This window comes from Rattus rattus, chromosome 4 (assembly GCF_011064425.1).
Source record: "Rattus rattus isolate New Zealand chromosome 4, Rrattus_CSIRO_v1, whole genome shotgun sequence".
In the NCBI taxonomy this organism is placed as follows: Eukaryota; Metazoa; Chordata; class Mammalia; order Rodentia; family Muridae; genus Rattus; species Rattus rattus.
The window spans coordinates 48,120,708-48,140,509 of NC_046157.1; positions in this window are offsets into that span (position 1 = coordinate 48,120,708).

Consider the following 19,802-nt stretch of genomic DNA (forward strand, 5'->3'; position numbering starts at 1 on the left):
GCACTTCTTAGCACGGGGAGCACATTCTTCCATCCCCCGTCTCTCTGATTTGCCTACCCACTTCCTCCTCCTCTAGTCTGTGAGTCTCCCTAATAAAGTTTAAATACAAGATGGCCCCACGGTTTTACTCTGTAAAACCTGCCCCCCCCCGGCTGATAGTACTATTTAAGGCGTGCGGAAACTTTAAAACATGCAGTCTTGATGAGGTGAATAGTTCACCGGGGTAGATCCTTGGAGATATATTGTTCCTGGGCCCCAGTTTGTCATGCTGCATGCCTCCTGACTGTTAAGAAGGAAAGAACACCTTCCACCACCCTCTCTTGCAACCATTCTGTCCAAGTGCCCAGGGCTAAGCAACCATGGACAGAGCCCTCCGAGACCGTGAGCCGAACACAAACCCATCCTCCCTCAAGCTGCTGCAGTGAGATTATGTGATAACCGTGAAAAGGTAAGTCACCAAAATGTGCCTTCTAGCTCCTTCTTGTAAAAGAGTACCTGCCATTGGACATGGGGCCCACGCAGATTCCAGGTAGTCCCAACTGCAGATTCTTATGGTAATTCTATCTACAAAGTACAATCAGGCTTCCAACCACAGGGGTTTAAGAGTGAACAAATTGGGTGGCAAATTATCCCCAGTTTTCACGGGTTGGGGGAGTTTGCGAAGACACGAGCTTTTAGAACCAATGTGGAGACTGGTTACCCTAGATCTCAGAAGCAAATTGCAATAGGTTACCAATAGGCAGAGTCAGGGGTGATTCTCCAGCTCAGGACCAGACCACCAGCAGCGCCAGGCAGGAACATGTCAGCAAAGTGAATGCCTAGGTCCTGCCCAGACTCTTGGTGTGACAGACACCAAGGGCAAGCCTCCAAAATCTTTGTCCATGCAACTTTTAACATGCACTAAAATTACAGAGCCACCAAGAGTAGGATTTGAAACTGGGCCCAACAAGGACAAAAGCGTGATGAAAAACTCCCCAGCTGCAACGGTGGCCCTCAGGTCTGTCAACACAGCAGAACCACATGAAATGCTTTGGAAAAAAATTTCTGGTGCCCGAGACCCATAATCAGGCTCGGGAAGAACACAGGCAAAGCTCCTTTCACAGTCCTCCCCAGGAGATTACAGTTCGAGCCAGGACCAAGGAGGACAGGAGCCACCAGACTTCAGCCAGGGGCAGCATAATGAATAGGTAAGCCCTGTGCTTTCTGAAGAAGCGTGCCTGCCCCCCATGCACTGAGAGGCAGAGCCAACGAAAGGCTTTTGTTTTGAGTTTACAAAGAATACAAGGTTACAAAAAATGGTCTGCGGAATGTAATTTCAGGGTACTTTGGGAAACAGAAGTATGTGAATAGCTCAGAGGAATAAAAAAAGGTGCCAAATTATTAGAGAGTGAGGTATGGGTTTAATATGGAAGAAAGGAGAGGGGTCGAATCCTTCTGCTTGAGCTGACAGGCAATTTCCTGGTATGAGCTCAGGGAGCTGCCACAGGGTGACAGGATGCTGGCTGGCCACAGCCTTCATGTGGGTGGCCACAGCAGCAACATTTTAGCTTCTATCTCTGTCCTCAGCTGCTTCAGCTGTGCCCGGGATTTGATTTGTAGAGGTGAGTGAGTGAAGGCACGCAGACAAGGTGTTATTACTAACCGGTCTCAAGAGAGAAGAACACACTGTGCTAGGCAGGGCCACAGGAAGAGGAGGGCAAAGCTGACACCTACTGTGACTGCCATGGAAAGGAGTGAAGAAGCAGTGAAGCCCAGATAGAGCAAGCTTAGACCGGTCTGGTGGTTTGCATTGTTTTGCGCCTGATCACAGGGTAGCGTTAGTTGTCAGGTGCTGGGCCTTGGGGTGTGTTGGGGTGGAGAAGCTGTGGGTTTGGGCTGTGGGTGTTAGGTTGACATTGGGAATAGAGGTTCAGGCTGGTTGGCTTGCCTGTGAGAGTGGCGTTCTTGGAGAAGCTGTTGGCTGTCTTTAGGAATAAGCTAGTCCTGGGAAGAGCAGTCTCCCCAGGCACCTGGACATGAGAGCACTGCATAACAGAGAGAATAAAGATGCGTTTCCTACCCAGGCACAGCCTAAAGCAAGAGGACATTTGAGTGCTGAAGTGAAAGTTCAGTGGGTAAAGCCCTCATTGTTGAGGTAGAAATCTCAGCTTGTGTCCGGACAGACCACACCAAGCCAACATGGTTCCACGTGGAAAGGTTTAATGAGAGAAGAAAAGTAGAAGAGGAGAGTAAAGGTTGGCCATGAGCTCGTGGAGGGAAGAGGAGAGGGAGATGGGGAGAGAAGGGACAAAGGGGAAGAGCAGGGAAGAGGGCAAGAGCGAGAGAAGAGAGTGAGGAGGGGGCAAACAGCCCCCTTTATAGTGCCAGGCGCAGCTGTTGCCAGGTAACTGTGGGGGTGGAGCTTAGACATAATGCTAACACTCATGCCACGCAAGCACGAGGCTCTAAATTTGACCCCAAAAATGCACATAAAGAAGGTAGGTGTGGTGTTCTACGCTTAAAAACTCACTGCCGAGGAAGCAGAAAGAGTTATCTTCTTCTACCTGGCTATGCAATAATGAGATCTCTGCCTTTCCCGAGATTGAGAGAACTAAGAGTTTGTTCCAGCATGCTCCCTGCTAGGTGGTCCAGTCTCTGTGAGCCCCCAAGGTCCCTGGTTAGCTGACTCTGTGTCTTCCTGTGGTGTCCCTTGGCCCCTCTGGCTTGCTCATTTCTATTCCCCACTCTCCCACTAGACTCCCTGAGCTCCACCTAATGTTCTGGATCTCTGTAGCTACTTCCATTCACTCGCGAACGAAGCTTCTGAGGAGACGGTTATGCTAGGCTCCTATTTGCAAGCCTATCAGAGTGTAGTTAATAGCCATCGTCGGGGGTGGGCTCTCTCACATGGGATGGGGCAGTCATTGGTTGGGTGTTTCCTGGTCTCTGCTCCATCTTATCCAGGCAAGTCTTGCAGGCAAATTTTGGGTTGAAGTATTTGTGGCTGGATTGATGTCCCCCTCCTTCCTCAGGAAATCCTGCCTGGCTACAGGAGGCGGCCATTTCAGTCTCTATATTCCTGTCTGGTGGAAATCTCAGCTAGGGTCACCCCCACAGATTCCTGTATCCTACCCCATGCCAGGCCTCCTGCTAGTCACCAGAGATGCCCCCCACCGATTTCCATTCTCACTCCTAGGCCTCTCTCACCCCCTTCACCGGACACCTTTTGCCATCTCCATTCCTCTCCCTGCCCTCCCCCCTACCCAGTTCCCTCTCTCCATCCACCTCCAGTGACCCCTTCTGAGTAAGATTCATACAGCCTCCCTTGGGACCTCCATATTACCAATTTCTTTGTGTCTGTAGATTGTAGAATTGTCCTGCACTCTATGACTAATGTCCACTTATAAATGAGATATGCCATAACTGTCTTTCTGCCTTTGTGTTACCTCACTAGGGATGACATTCTCAAGTTCCATCCATTTGCCTGCAAAACTCATGATGTCTTTGTTTCTAATAGCTGAATAGTACTCCACTGTCTAAATATACCACATTTCCTTTATTCACTCTTCTGTTGAGGGACATCTAGGTTGTTTCCACTTTCTGGCTACTATGAATAAAGCTGCTATGAACATATTTGACCAAGTGTCCCTGTGGTATAATGGGGCACCTTTTGGGTACATGCCCAGGAGTGGTATAGCTGGGTTTTGAGGTAGAACTATTCCCAGTTTTCTGAGAATCTGCCAAACTGATTTCCAAAGTAGTTGTACAAGTTTGCGTTCCCACCAGCAATGGAGGATAGTGTCTTAATAAAAAAGAAAAATTGAAAAGAAAAAAAAAAAAACCTTCTAGCCAGTGAGACAAATTGGTTGAGGAATGAAAAATGGGAAGGGCAAATTACAAAGTGAAAGATTGTTCCAGGAAGCCGACATCCAAATAATAGATGTTCTAGAAAGTGAGCTCTGAGAAAAACAGAAGAGAAAAAATTACCAGACAAGTAATTTAGGGAAATTTCCAGGAACAGAAGCCATGAGCCTGCAGTGAAAAGGTCCTTTTAATACCCAGCACAGGTAGATGGAAGAGACTGACTTGGCCACAATTATTGTACTTTTTTATTTTTGAAAATTGGAGGAGATGAATCTTAACATTTCTGAAGCAAAACCAAGCCACAAAGGATTGAGGATCAAAATGGTGTTGAATTTTTCTCTAGCAAATGAGGTAGACCATGACACAATGTAGAATACTTCCAAGGGTCTTGAGAAATAGAAACAAGCATCTCCAAGGATGGGTAGCTACTGGCTAGCCCATGTACTGCTGTCATGGTGCAAAATGGAATGGCTGCCTTAGAAAGCGATTTGGCTTTTTATAATTTCTCATTAGGTGAGAAAACACACTGCATACTCTCCACAGTAAGAATGCTACTTAACCATGGGAGGGAAAGAAATGCTGATAACTAAAACCCTGTGAGTTGCAAGGACATGGCTCCATCTGAGAAGGTAAACGTGAGTGTCTACATGCCGAATGATCCCATTAGCACAAAATTCTGGAAAAGGCAGGACTGTAGTGACACAAAGAAGAATAGTCATTTACTAAGGTTCTATTTTAGCTGAATAGGAAGAGATTCTTTAAGGGCCTAGAATAGAACCACCTATAGCTTGGTTGTAGAAGTCATGTCACAAATGAATATGATTACCAAAATAATTAAATGTTTATTCTTTTTCAGACATGGTCTCACTCTTTAGCCCTGGTTGACTTGGAACTCACAGATATCACCTCCTTGTACCTCCCCAGTACTGAGATTAAAATCATGCATTACCATACCTGGCCTAGATATGTATGTTTTTAAATGAGTGAAAAGTATCATCAGTATATCATGCATCAACAAAGCTGGGAGGGAAAAAAAAAAACAGGATATGGTTTTTTTAGTGTTCATGGTCTAGAGTTTTATACCCACCCAAACTACCATTTCCTTATGATAATTAACCCAAATAATCTTCAAAAAATGCAAACATTCAATACTCTCTAGATAGCTTTTCTTAGGAAAATTTCAAAGGAATATTCCATCAACATGAGGAACCAAGAAAGAGAAACAGGGTAATAAGAAGACAAAACACTCTAACCAGAAGAAATATCAAGTAAGTGTCTTAGGGGTAAAAAGCATACAGTACATGATGAGAGATACACTGCATATTGTTTTAGAACAGGAAGAAGAGGGAATCGCCCAGAAAATTAAAAATCATAAATACATCTTGATAGAAATCCTAGCACTCAAATAATGGTAAATTCATGGAAAGTCTAAGCATCAGTAAAATTAAAGTTAGAAATTCTTACCTCTAGAGGGGAAAAAAACATTTGCATTGAATGAGTCATCTGTGGATTATATTAAAGTTGACATAATAATGGGGGGGAAGCAAAACATATGTTTTATTGAGAGAATGAGGTGAAGGGAAGATAGGCAAAGGAGGTCACCATGTAAGCCATTATACAGTACCCCAAACTGAAGTTTTTAGGGCAAGTCATATAAGCATATCTGAGAAATAGGGAGAGAGATGCTCAAAGGAACCGATGAAAGATGTTTTGGGGAAACAGGACTTGAAAGGGGATGGTTGAAAAGGTAGACGTTTTGTTGTAAATCTTCTTGAATAATGTGACCTTTAAAATTAGCAACAAAACCCAGCAGTGCATCAAGAGAAAAACGGAATCTGTTCTCTGGTAAAAATTAGACTGAGTTAGGAGTGGGTGCTCAAAAGCGAGGGAGGAAATGGGGCAGTTGGGAGGGATGGCAGGGACACATGCATTAGGGCATGGTAGTGAGCTAGGCCAATGAATGGCATCAATGCAGAGTCAGGAAGGAGATTAATAGAATCCAAAGCAGGATAGGCCTGGAACTCAGCATTCAGATCATCAAACTGTAAATACCCATCCTCATCAATGTTCTGTTACTCTATAGGTCGGGTCTTCAGGCACCAATGTAGTGTCTCAAGCAGAATGTTCCCTTTGTCCTATTCAAAATAATGTTCTTGATGGAGTGAGAACCATAACAACACACAGTAACAGAGACAGTCATTAAAGCTGTACGTGGGGTTGGGGATTTAGCTCAGTGGTAGAGCACTTGCCTAACAAGCGCAAGGCCCTGGGTTCGGTCCCCAGCTCCGAAGGAAAAAAAACAAAAACAAAAACAAAAATAAAGCTGTACGTGTGGTCACACTTTGCTAGACTCTGGCTTTGTCTTGTCTTCGTTTTGCTTACCCACCATTCCATCCATGGTACTTGGGCTGTCCAGAGCTCATCTTGCATACTCTGATGAATACCTGAGGAAAAATTCCCTGACAATTGGTAAAACAGAAACTTGTAGTGCTTGTGCATGTACATAATGACTTCAGGAGGAGACGGCTGCAGCGGATAACTCCCAGTGGATCTCAGGGATGCGCTGCAGGAGAGAAGTTCTGCCCTGGGCATGCTTGAGCACAGCTGCCCTTCTGTGTGATCATTGGAAGCTCAGATTTATCTCATCTCGGTCTCTTCACAACACTACAGAGTTTGTTTTGTTGGTTGGTTTTTTTGTTTTTGTTTTCTTCGCAGTGAGCTCAAAAGTGTCTCCCACAACACCTGCCCTGTGGTTTTGTTAGCCAGAGCTCACTCTCCTCTTTATCTTGTTGTCAGGAAGGTGACTGGGCTGTCTCCAAGATGAGGAGAGCACAGGCTGGTGAACTGTTGGCCAGTTCTCCACCATGGGCCATCTATAATTTGACCTGACTTAACTTTCAGGCTTAGATTCACCCACCTTCCTTCAGGATCCCAAGACACTTTCTGGACTAGAAGATCAATCCCCCTTCCCTTTCATAGAATCGGCCATTCTTGCAGTGCCTCGTTCCCCATATTGCAAGAGCTCAAACTCTTCATCAAATAAAACCTTCATCAGAATTGATCTCTCTGCTTCCCATTCTTCATCCATCTGTCTACCTACCTATCATCTATCTCTCAAAGAACTTCTATTTTTCCTTGCCTATGGGCATGGCCATCACATCTAGTAGGGAGAAAACCCTGGGGATGGTCCTGTATTAACATGGTGTATGCTAAAGCTCTCTCAGAAGAATGTCTGTACCTGTGGCATTCGCTGTTTCTGTGAACTTAGCACAGTGATTCTTGAAGAAGGTGCAAACACAACCGGCACCAAGTTCACATTCTCAGGTGGCCCCTGGAGCACCATGGACTGACTACAGCTATGCAGTGAAGGAAGCGTGTTCCTCTGAAGGGAGTTGGGGGTAAATTGACAGGGAACTGGGACAGACATGATAGGACAGCCATCCACAGTGTGGTGAAGAGCATCTTACCTCAGTACCAAGCCAGAGGTCTCTGTTTCTTTCCCACCCCTTAGTACATTGTTCCTGCTTCCCTCTCCAGTCTCTCTCCATGCCCTTAACGCTCCCCTCTTCCATTCCTCCGGTCTCATCCTCCTCTTAGTCATCGTTTCTTTAAAAGAAAATTACTGTTTTGTTGACTATGTGTACAATAAAGATATGAATCAATAAACAGGAGCAAAGTACAAAATTAACAAGCTTGGTTTTTCCTCTTCGGTCTTCTGCAAGGCAGCAGAAAATTTTCCAGAACAGAAGGGGCAGCTGGGGGAGGGAAATTAACCCAGGTCCCTTCCTCCCCACACACTGTGAAGCCAAGGATTCTTGTTACAAATGCACTGTGTGGCTCTGTTTGGACAAGGTAGTTTGGATCCTCTTCAAACAAGCTGCCAATTGATGTCTTACTGCTGGATGAAGCTTGGGCTAGGGCGCTGAGATGCAGATCTGAGGCAGCCAAGATGGAAATGAGTCTGCAGTCTCCTCGCCCTCAAAAGTCAATAGCTGGGTTTAAGCTGGCCACCCTGCCAGCTCCTCTCCTCTGGCAGATGAACTTGCTAACATTTATTTCCATCAACTTGAAGAATCTTGCACCATCACTCCTGCGGGTCTGTGTCGCCATTTTTGAATTACAAGAACTGTGGCTGTGCCCTTGGTCTCAAGGTCATGAGGAAGGAGGGAAAGAGGAGACATTTTCTATGGTGAGAGAAAGAATATTCTAGAAGAAAGGCAGTTTTTGGCTGAAACTGGCTCAGCCCCAAGATGAGAACAGGAAGGTTTCAGTAAGGCATAGCTATCGTAGGGGAGATGATAGCTGTGTCTTGTAAGGACAAATGGCCAGGAGTTGATGCAGTAAGGGAAACCGGTGAGAGACAGGAACAGAGAATTGGGTTTCATGTTTTGGAGCCAACAGAGGCTTCCTGGAAGGCATGGAGCAAATTCTTCAATAATACAAGCCTTGCTAGTCTCTCAGTAAAGACCTCCAGCCTTTTGAAATGTCACAATAGCCTCTGGCTGGGGAGATGGGCAGGAGATGGCCACATAAGCATGAGGAGCAGAGATTATCCCCGGAACCCAGGTGCAATAGCATGAGCTTATAAGCCCAGCACGGGGACTGAGGAGTTGGGGAGACCCCTGAGGCTCCCTGGACAGCTTGACCAGCATGATTCTTGAGATTCTTGACTTCCAGTGAAGGACTATCACAAACCAGAGAGAGACTAAGACATCCGATGTCTACCTCTGACTCCAGGAGCGAGATACACACTTCCTGTGCGTTAACCCCCTGAGATGCAGTAACGCCTCACACCAATGCCCCCCAAGCAACACACACATATGCATGTGCCTGCTTGCTTGTACCTATGTACTCCTGTACACACTCACACCTGCACAGAGGAATATGCACACACATGTGTGCGCCCCAACTCCTGGTGCAAAACTGTCCAGACACTGCCCCCTCCGTGCCTTCTCTGAGGCATACAGGGAGACTGTTTTCCTCTGCTGCCTCCCAGCCAGGGCAGAAATCAGATGATACTATCCAGGCTTAGGGTGAGCCTTAAATCCAAATGGCGGGTGTCATCGTAAGAGAGAAAAGTGAAAGCAAGGAGGCCCACACAGGGATGACATGGTACGTGAACATGGAGACAGAGAAGGGATCTGCCTACCCACGTGCTGGGGAGTGCCAAGAAGAGCTGGCCTGCAGCAGGAGTCAGGAGAGAAGCAGGTAAGGCATCCTCCCCTGGGATTTACAGAAGGTACCAACCCTGCCAACCTCTTAGGGAAGACATTTGGACTCCAGAACTATCTGTTGCTCCAGCTGCCCAATGCATAGCCTTGTGTGCTGATGGCCCTTGCTTAATCACCATGTGATTATCCGAGCTCTTTCTCTACAAAGCCTGTACCCAAAAGAGGTAGAGTCCCGGGAGCCTGACTGCCTGGGACAGGCTTTCGGTAAAGTGTGAGCTGTTCCTCCTTCAGCTTGAGAGGAGTGAGAAACCCACTTCCTGTGTGTTAACCCACTGAGGTGCAATAACACTCACACCAAGGTCCCCAAGCAACACAACTGTGACACTAGGGGATCTCCAGGAATCAGGAGGTGACAGAATAACAGAAAAGGTGAGCAGTCCCAGCCTAGATCCTCACCTTCTAGGACGTATCAAGTTCTGACCTTTTTATTTTATTTTTTTTAGTAAGTGTGGGTTCAGAAAAGCATTGTAGTCCCACAGTACCCTCACCTACTACGGGGATTACTGGTAGCTCTGAGACTAAGAAGAATTTCTATTGTAAGGCCTGGTGGTGGAGTCTGTGAAACCCAATGATAGACATTGAGAAGAAGTAAAAGTGCTGGGCAAGAAGAAGCCATGAGGCACAACCCAGGTACTAGTCTAGACCAAGGCCCCACTTTATAGCAACATAAGAGGACATCTTTCCTAGTTGGCTTTCTGTTACTGTGATAAGCACCATGAGCATTGTGACTTACACTTGTAGCCACAATCCATCATGGAGTGAAGTCAGGCAGGAACTTGGAGAGAAAACCATGGCGGAGCAGGGCTTGCTGTTCACTTGCTCGCTTCTTACAGCTCACTTATGTACACAGCCCTGGACCACCAGGCTCTGGATGCATGCTGCCCACAACAGAGTGGATCCTCCCACATCAATTAGAATCAAGAAAATTTCCCCCATAGATATGTTTTGGAGACAATCTGATCTAGAAGTTTCTTCAACTGAGGTTCCCCACAATGAACTGATTTCACAAGTCGACTAGCTTTCCATGATCTCAGAAAGCTGCAAGGGCTAGACAGCAACTCTGAGGCCTTTGGGCAGCAAAGTAGAGCACAAAGGGCTTTCTAGTAAATTTGTGCTCAGGAGAGCATGACCCTTGCACATCCTCTAGTCCAAGATTAGCCCTAAAGTCTTCTGAAATTATTTGGGGTTGGAGGACTGATATGAATTTCTATGGAAAAACACAGTGGTGGAGTGTCAGGGTAGTATGGGTAAAAGGCTTAAGGGTTAAACTTCCCTGAAGGCTGAGAGCCTTGCAGGGGATAAGAATAACTACACACACACAGAGAGAGAGAGAGAGAGAGAGAGAGGGGGGGGGGCAGGCAGGCACAGAGAGACAGAGACACACAGAGAGAGACAGAGAGAGACAGAGAGAGACAGAGACAGAGACAGGCAGAGACATATAGACAGATGAGGGAAGAAGGATTCTAAGAATAATTCAAAGGCAGAGGTAGCAGAATCTTCAATAATAATAATAATTATAATTAGATAAATGTAGTCCTAAAAGAAGCAGAGAGAACTTGTGGCAAGAGAGAATGACCCTGTGTGCAGAGAAACATCCTCCCCAGAGAGCAGAGTCTACCAGGAATGAAAGTAATGTTCACTCCTGCCAACCAGGAAGAAGATAGTCAATGTTCCAGGAGATTTCCAAGGAAGCAGGGGGAAGGGGGAATGGTTTAAGTCCCTTCAGCCAAGTAGTGAGGAATACAGGCACACATTTTCGTCATAGATGCTGCCTTTCTTCCCTGAGGGTTCTTTCTCCTCTTCCCTCTCCGGTTATCCCGAGATGCCTCCAGCTGTGCCCAGCCCACCCCTGAAGATCTCTCCACTTCTCAAGAGCATATTCATATTTTCACAAGCATGAGCCTTACAGTGACACATGGTGTGATTCCTTCCTGTTCTCTTCTACCTTCCTCAAAGATTCACATCTTCAGCTTCTTTCTCATTGGAATGCACCTTCTGGGAAAGTAGAATTCAGTGTCTCCATAGCCCAAAGACTTAGATCCGAGGAGGTAGGTTGGCTACACCACCCTGACTCATCCTTAGCCCTTGTGGGGCTGCCTGCCCTTCAAAGTAGGGAAACAACTTTCAGTTGACTGAAAACGAAGTGTCCATTCTGGTCTTAAGAGATTGCTTTCTTCCAAGTTGTAAAAAACATGATGTAAACATAACATATGCTCTGAAGGCTCTAGAATTCTTGGAACCTCCGAGTGTTGGCTCAAAATGCCCACACATCTCCCTCGCCATATGTCTTGGGTTAATGTTGCCCAGAAGCAAACCTTGAGGCAAGGTTTTGAATGCAAGTGCTTTGCTTGAAAGACTGAGGGAGCATCTGGGGTGGGCAAAGTGTGGACATGAATCAGGGAAGGAAGAAAAGTTGGAGAAGACTGAATCTTTGAGCAAACAATTGTATGCAATAAGGGATGGCTCCTGCCAAGGATCTCTGGAGTTTCAGAGATGCTAAAGAGCAAGAGATCTGGATATTCATCTTCTGAGTTGAACCAGGAACTGAGCTAGGCACCAGTAATACTGGTAACTTCCAGCTGCCCTGTGTGTGGGGCATGGGGAGCATTGGTACAGTTGGATACTCATGTTCTGGAGAGATGCGGACAGTTGTGAGAAAATCTGCAGGAAATATCACAGTACCAGTGAGAATGAACAGGAATCCATTGTCTGAGAAACTCACAGCATAGATATGCACCTATAAGCATGACCCATGAGACAGAGACTGCACCTTGTTCCTCTAGCTTCCTCCTCTTGTGTGTCCCTCACCTTGTCCTTCTGAACCTGGACCTAGACACAGTGGCAATCCATCTAAACACAGGGGAAAGCCAGAACCCGAAGGATGACTGCAGAAGACTATTCTGCCTCTGACCCACAACACTGCTGTAGCTGGCATCCCCTGACGGTGTGGAAGTAAAGGGTCCTTCTTGGTGATGCCACTGTTACTCTGGGTCCTGGTTAATGTGCTGAGCTTAAATCTTAGCCACATACCTTTCAACACATGCTTTGGAGCTATGCCCTGGAGTACTAATGGGGTAAGCCATCTTCTGATCGTCCCTCTATTTCTGTTCCCAGGGAGTTTAAGCAAATGTTTTCAGGATCTCCTAGGAGCACGCCTAGAGTCTCCAATGGAAAGTCGTAGATGAGTCTCATCAGCCTGGCAGGTGAGGGAGACCTCAGCAGAAGAAGTATTGACCCTACTGGACATCACAGTAGGGCTTAGCCTCGGTCATGGGCAAGCCATGTATCTGTCTGGCATCTTCATAAAGTGCAGGGGTTAACGAGGCTCTGGAGGTCATTTCAGGCAGCTCCAGGGCATAGCTCCAACGCATGTGTTGAAAGGTATGTGGCTAAGATTTAAGCTGTAGACACATGAACCTTAGAAGGAGCTCGGTGAGGAGGATGGGGTGGCAGAGGGAAGGGAAGCTGGATTGAGTGCTGATCCTTCAGAAGGGAGCTTCCTGCTGCCTTTCCTCATCTTGACAATCACAGAAGCTGAGCCCCGCAATCCCAAGAACGGCTCCACAGAGCTCCTTCACTGCCGCATACTTGCGAGGGTTATAAGTCAATGCTCCCCAAACATGCATCTTCTGCATCACTGCACCACTACCCTGGAGCCCAGAATCATAGGGAGGGCTGCACCCCTCCTCTAGGAGCTGGATTGTCCTGGGGAGGCAGGCGCTGCAAGAGCAGCAGCAGCATTTTAGGCAGAAACACACCCTGCATTCACTCTCCCCTCAGCTCTCAACTTTGCTGCAATGGCAAAGATATCTGTACCACAGCCCTGCTTATCAGTCCAGCCCAGCACCCTGATTATGTAGGGGCTGCTGACTTGGTGGCGGACAAGTCACACAAAATAGGTTGAGCTCCATCGAGCAGGAGAAAATGAGTGTTGACAGCCAGGGTTGGCTACAGGCCATCTCTGAAGCTCTTCTGCCACTATCTGGTCAAGCAGCTGCAGATGCCTCTGGCTTGTTGTAGCCATCAGCACCTCCTGAAGGGTTCCCAGCAGACTGGGGTGGCAATGTGGCTGCAACCCCCCTCCTCCAAGGTAAGGGCCACTAAGACATGGTCTGAAGCCACACTACTGTGGCCAATTTTAATGTTAAGTAACAACCCTCCACTCCATGTAAACCATTTTGTTCATATGAATAACTCCTGTTCTCCCCTTTCAGGAGAATCCTCACTAGCTGAGCCGAAACATGATTAGGACTCATGTTAAAAGTGATCATTGCACCAAGAAACAAAGGACAGGACACAACACCACCATCCATATCCCATTACTGTTGTAAGGAAGTGACATACACCCAGTAGCTTCAAACAACACAAATTCACCACCACTATTCTAGGGGTTTAAACTCTTAGTTTAACTCTTCGCTTAACTCTTATAAGGCAAACTCCAAGTTTAAGCAGGGATGGTCCTCCCAGAGGCACTGACATGATCTATTTCCCAGCTCTCCCAGATTCTAGGCACCACCTGCATGCCTCGGCTCATGTCTCCTTCTACAATCTTAAAGCACATCCCATTAATGTCACTGTTATCATCCCAGCTCCTTTCCCAACATGTGTCTCCCTGGTTCCTCGTATAGAGTCCCTGTGATGCTATGGTGTCTTCTCACCTCAGAATCCTGGTTTCAGTCACATCCACAAAGTGTCCCCAACACAGATAGGAACATATTCACCCACCTTGGGGGTTAAGATGGCTAATTCCATTAACCACTAGCACTGAGATTGGGAGGATGCAAGTCCCAAAGGATATCCATTGTAGAAAGATACATCAAGGATACACCCACCAGACACAGCAGAATTCAAAGAGTCTTCTGTGTGGACATGAACCATCCACAGGAAGCCATACCTCAATGCTCAATGCCTCATGGAGAGCCAAGAAGGGCGTTCAAAGGCTTTAGACTGAGAAATTAAACCTATGAAGGGGTCACCCATGCCCTTCAAGCTGGGTGACCCAGTATATTCTTTATCATCTCTGAGCCTCTATTTTCTCACCAATAAAATAGGGGCACTGTATATTCCATGAGACAATCAATACATGTCAAGTATGTATTAGCTTACAACAATTTAACTTATAGAGATTATTCAACACAGATTTAGCGTCTGCCTCTGGGGGTCAGATCATGTCCATTTTACATGGGGAGAGAGAGACTAGGCCAGATGAAGCTGACAACAGTTGTGGCTGAAGCCTGGCTCCACTCTTCGCATGTTCTAGCCATCTGCAGTGAGGCTGATGAATGAGAGAAGGGGGGAACCTTGTTCTCATGAAAAGAATACATGCAGAAGGCAGTGTACAGGACCTCAGGTTTGGAGCACAGGGATCCCTGCCAAGGCAGCCATGACTTCCAGATAAGCTTAGTCTCTAGGGGGAAAACATGGGGAAGCCTAAACATGTCTCCAAGCTCTGCTGCCCATCCTGAATGTCTATGTTTATCCATTGCAAATAGAATGTCAAGAAAATGCATACCGCAGGGGCTTTGCACAACCTTCTTTAGACAGAAGACAGAACGATACAGGCTGCTGTGACCTCTGATGAGTCAAGGTTTTCCTTGGCTGATTCCTGAAGGATGTTTCCCTTTCATATGCCTCTCCCATTAGATGTGGGGGAGGGAAGAGTGTCAGCAGAGAGCTACCACACTCACTCACTCTCTCACTCTCTCACTCTCTCATTCTCTCACTCACTCACTCATTACTGTTTGCAATGCTAGGGAAAAAACCAAAGCCTCGTGAAGACCAGGCAAGCTTGTTACCACAGAGCTACATATCCAGCCATCCTCATCTACTCTTGCTACAAAGTGTTTAAAGAGCATCCAAGCCAATAAAACCAATGTCCCTGACCTTGTGTGGCTGAGTAGAAGACACAAGAATGAATCAAAGTATCACACCAACACTTGTGAAGCTACAATCAATGACATCAAGAGAAGCATCCCATGGATGGGGTCTAAAAAGAGGAGCTGGGGACAGATGTGAAGGGGACAGGGGTGAAAGAAACCTGTTTGGTCTGCCCCAGGTCATCCAGACAGATTACATTTCCCAGCTGTCCCTTCAAGCTGGAAAGGCGTTCATTAGCTATTAGAACTGATGTGTGTTGTTGCAGATCTGACCCCTCACAAACCTTGCATGTGGAAAATAGAGTTGACCCAAGGTCCCTGGCATTATCTCTGCTTCAAACAAACCATAAATTTCTCCCATGAACAGGCACCCAGAGCTCAAAGTTTATCTCTCCCAGAAGTCAGTTTTACCTCATCCACCTCAGGAAGAAGCATATCAGGTCTGAACCAGAAAAGGCTATGAATTCCCCAGATGCAAAGACAGGCCAGGCAAAAACTGAGCCTACAGAGCCAAGCATCTAGGCAAGAGATGGGGGAGATTACCTGGAAAGAGGGAATGGACCATCCCAACAGTGAGGATAGTGGCCCCCAGCAGGTCTTCAAAAGCCGTAAGAAGGACTTTGACTCCACCCCATCCTCACACTATAGCCAATAAGAGGCTGAGTCTGGGGACAGGGCAACATGGGAAGGGTAGTACAGACAGATGCATGTGTTGGCTGCCACAAGAGAAAGTACTGGAAGGAGCGAAATGGGCGTGGCATGGTAAGATCAGAGGGATAGTTTCCAAAACTGCCCAGTTACAGCATGGTGACACCTTTCACACGTCAGCTTCGTGGGGACCCCTGGACCAGTTAACAATTTAAGTCAGCCACAGGCTGTGCTTGAGACCAGTCTTATGTTGGTTCCAAACACACTGATGGGTAGAAAGCCTGGAAACTAGTGGCTGGGCTACATGAGGGAGCTCCTGTGACAACACAGTAGGGAGTACAGGCTCCTCCCCTGTCACCCAAAGCCATGATTTCCCAAGTGTCTACATACTTCTGGGCAGGAATTCATCTGACTAAGGCAAAAGCAAAGCCAAGCCTCGAACAAGAACTCATCTACAGTAACTAACACAGCCGTCAGATCTCAGGCAGTCTCGGGGAGTGATCACACGGTCCAGGCCCACCAGAAGGTCCCAGTTGAAAGCCTGGAAAGTTCTCACAGAGAAGTGCCACCTTGGCCTTTCAACTCTCAGGCAGCTTTGAAATAAGCCTTGAGGCTGCAAGAGTCTCTTATTCTAATTGGCTTTACAGTTTGCAGAGTGAATAGGTTTGCTTTTAACCATCCTCAGTGGTATCCAAAGAATTCACAGGGTTCTGCCTCTGGTGGTACAGGTGTGTGCGTGTGTGTGTGTGTGTGTGTGTGTGTGTGTGTGTGTGTGTGTGTAGCCACCACTCTCCAGCTCTGCAGATCCCTGACTCCTGGAAAGGTTACACACCCCAGACAGAGCAGGCTGCTCTCTCCGGATTCTTATTCAATTACACTCCTGTTAGCATGAGACCAAAGAGCCTTGCAAAGGGCAGTACAGTGGTGAGCAGAGGAGATTGTCCGGAAACCAATGCTGTGGCAACAACAGAAAGTGTACAGAGGCAGACTGTGAGCTTGAGCTTAAGCAAAGTCTGTGGAGAATCAACGAAGCAGTGAACGAAGACCAATGACTCTGTGATCTGATCCCATTAGATGACGTGAAGCTCTAGAGTGAGCGGACCAGCAGGTGCTCCCAATCCTAAAGGGATACTGTGTAGCCTTTACCCCAATACTAGGACAATAGGACGTGGGAGATTTGGTATATGACTAAGTTGAGATGAGGCCATGAAGCTAGGACTTCTTCCATGAGAGTACCATCCTACAAAAGGAGTAAAGGTGCTGGGCGGAGTGGCACACTCCTGAAACCTCAGTCCTTGGGAAATTGAGACCCAGAATGGTGAGTTCAAGCCTAGGTTACAATATATAGCAAGGCTATATATTAAAAGTAAGTTTTAAAAAGGCAGTTTCTTCTCTCTGTCTCCCTCTGTGTCTCTCTGTACATCTCTATGTCTCTGTCTCTCTCCTCCTTCTCTCTTCTTTCCTCCCTCCCTCTTTCCTTCTTTCCCTTCCCTGAAATAAATAGCAATAACGCAGTTGGCTGATAGCTAGCAACCAAGTCTGTCAGCATCTCAGCCTAGGACTTACAGTCTCCAGAGGTGTGAGGGTGAATGCCAGAACTTGCGGTTGGAAAATCTGTGATATTTTGTCCCAATGTCCCCAGCTGACTAAAACACTGAGCCTTATAGAGCAGCCCAGGAACTGTACCTTCACCATCTGTGACAGAGGCTGCATCTTCTAAACCCAACGGTAGAATGAGTCTTCTCCTCAAACACAAACCCTAGGAAAACTTAATGCCAAATCCTCCCTCCTTCCCTCTCCAGTCAAGCCAATTTATCTAGGTAATTCTTTGAGGCTGATAAAATATATGCATTCAATAATACTCAAGAGGTTTATGACTTAAAAAAAGATGGCTATCTAAAGTTGAAACCATTCAACTTTATAGGCTTTCTTGGGAGATGTCTTGACACCATTTCCTTGATTCTAAAATGGTGCCCAAGCCTCCTGTAAGACAGGTATGGTGATGGATTATAATGAGGATGAGAGGGGTGGGGTGGAAGGAGTTCAAAGTCATAGGGAAGAAGAGACATTAATGTTTGAAGTCCATGGGACTGTCTCCCTGCAAAGCCACAGGAAGTTACTAAAAATCATCACATCGCACAGCTCAATAGGATGAATATTCACAGAGCAAAATATTCAAAAATCAATCATTTTCTTAGAAAGCAGTAAAGGCGGCTGCGGAACGCTTTGTGTGAAGGTTCCAAGTAGTCGGACGACAATGACTGGGCGACATTTAAAAATAGAATGAAAAGAAATGTTCAAGATATATTTAAAGAAAACTGTAAAACTTTATGGAAAGTCATAAAACGTTGCAAAGACAGTGATGTGAAAGATGTCGCTCCTTTCCCACTGTACCCGGGGATATTTATAAATCTCATGAAATTCTGCCTGCCTGTGGTGTTCTCTTTTTTCCCCCCTTGGATGTCTAGAATGTTCTATTTTTGGAGTTTCTCTTTTTTTAGCTAGTGTGAGTGGGTTTCTGTTCAGAGCAATCAAATGACTAACTCAGCCCGGGCTGCCCCTCCATCCCTCACGGGCTTGTATATCCTGAGTCTTGACTCTGCACCCATACCCCTTTCCAAATGGACTCTTGCAGATCCTTGCAAATAATAGTCATTTCATCAGCAATAATACTTTTATAGACTTGAATGCCAGTTTTTATTCTTCAGCTTCATCGCACCACTGCATTGAGCCTCAAATCCACATCGAGCGTGTTAAGTGGCTCAAGTCCCATGCGCATGAGCTCTAATTCTCAGGAAAAAGAACCTGATTGGTCGAACCCACCTTGGGTCAGGATTCATTGGTCCAAAGGGATGTGGTCAGGAACGGCAGAGACCCGCCTATGGTTTGATTTGGGACAGGACAAAGAGTACTGATAGGTATGCCATGGCCTTGCCAGTAGACACCTGCATTGATCCAGGCACATGTGTATTTCACTTATCTCATTTTAATTTACTAATGTTTTCTAAGCAGGTTTTTATCAACATATTAATGTCAAGAGACTACCTTCTTATGGCAGATAAGTTCTCCGTGGAGGCCTGGCCAACTCACAGATCCAAGATGGGCCTGTTTTCAAACTAAGACACTTAGGGTCCTACCTGAGGTTCTGATAATCATACCAAACCCACCATGGTCTCAGCCTAGAGCAGAGTATCTCCTCGGCTAGTGCCTCTGTGCCAGCTGCCAGAGTTGTTTATTCAGGAACCCCCACCATCTTTAAGCTTGCTGCAGTGGGTCTCCATCCCTGGGTAAGGCCCATGTGGGTCTCCCAGTCACTGCTTTGCTGTTGTCACTCCATGCTCTACCCATCTCCATCTTCCACATCCATGGTTCTCTATCCTTCCCACCAGCCTACCTGCAAGCACCCTGCCCTGCCTTGTAGCCACAGTCCAGTGGAGGGAACAAAATCCAGACAGCTCATGGCTCCAAGCTGCAGATACTTTGTTGCACATCCTGAGAGGGCTTCTTCTTCCTTTCAGGATGAGCTCTATGAGAAGTCTCCTCAACCTAGGACCACAAACTGTTTCCTGGGGGCCACAAACTGCTTCCTCTGTTCTTCTGTTCTGGGAGATCTAGACCACAGATGCCAGACACCCAATGCATAAGTTTAGTGGGAAACGAATGTCTCACCACACCTCACCACCCCACCAACATCTGGAGCTTTAGATTCATATGGATCTACCTAGGAAGTGAAACGTTTAACTCATCCCTAGGGTTCAAAGGAAGTCAGTTGCACCCTTGCCCTATGACTGCAATGGAAGGCACACATTGAAATATCTGAGGGAACCCCCTCCAAGCTTCCCCCACCAGGCTGAAGGAGAACTCCCAGATGCTTGGGATCATCTAAGGAGACATTAGCCTATGTTTCTTTACTGGAGACAATATCTTCCTCAGACCCTGGGTGGCCTCCAGCTACCACGGCCAGAACATACCCCATAAGAACAGGTTACACATCCTTTAGATTGGTAAGTGATGGGTGGGGGGCAGAAAGAAGTGGTGGAGCTGGGACACACGTCAGATAGGGAGATCACTACCTGTGCACACATTTGGATCATAGCGTATTTCATACTAGCAGCCTTAGGCAGCCCTGAGCATAGCACCTTAAGCCATCTGATTTCTATACCCCTATCTGTCTTAGCAGCTCTTTCTGGGGTGCCTTATCAAC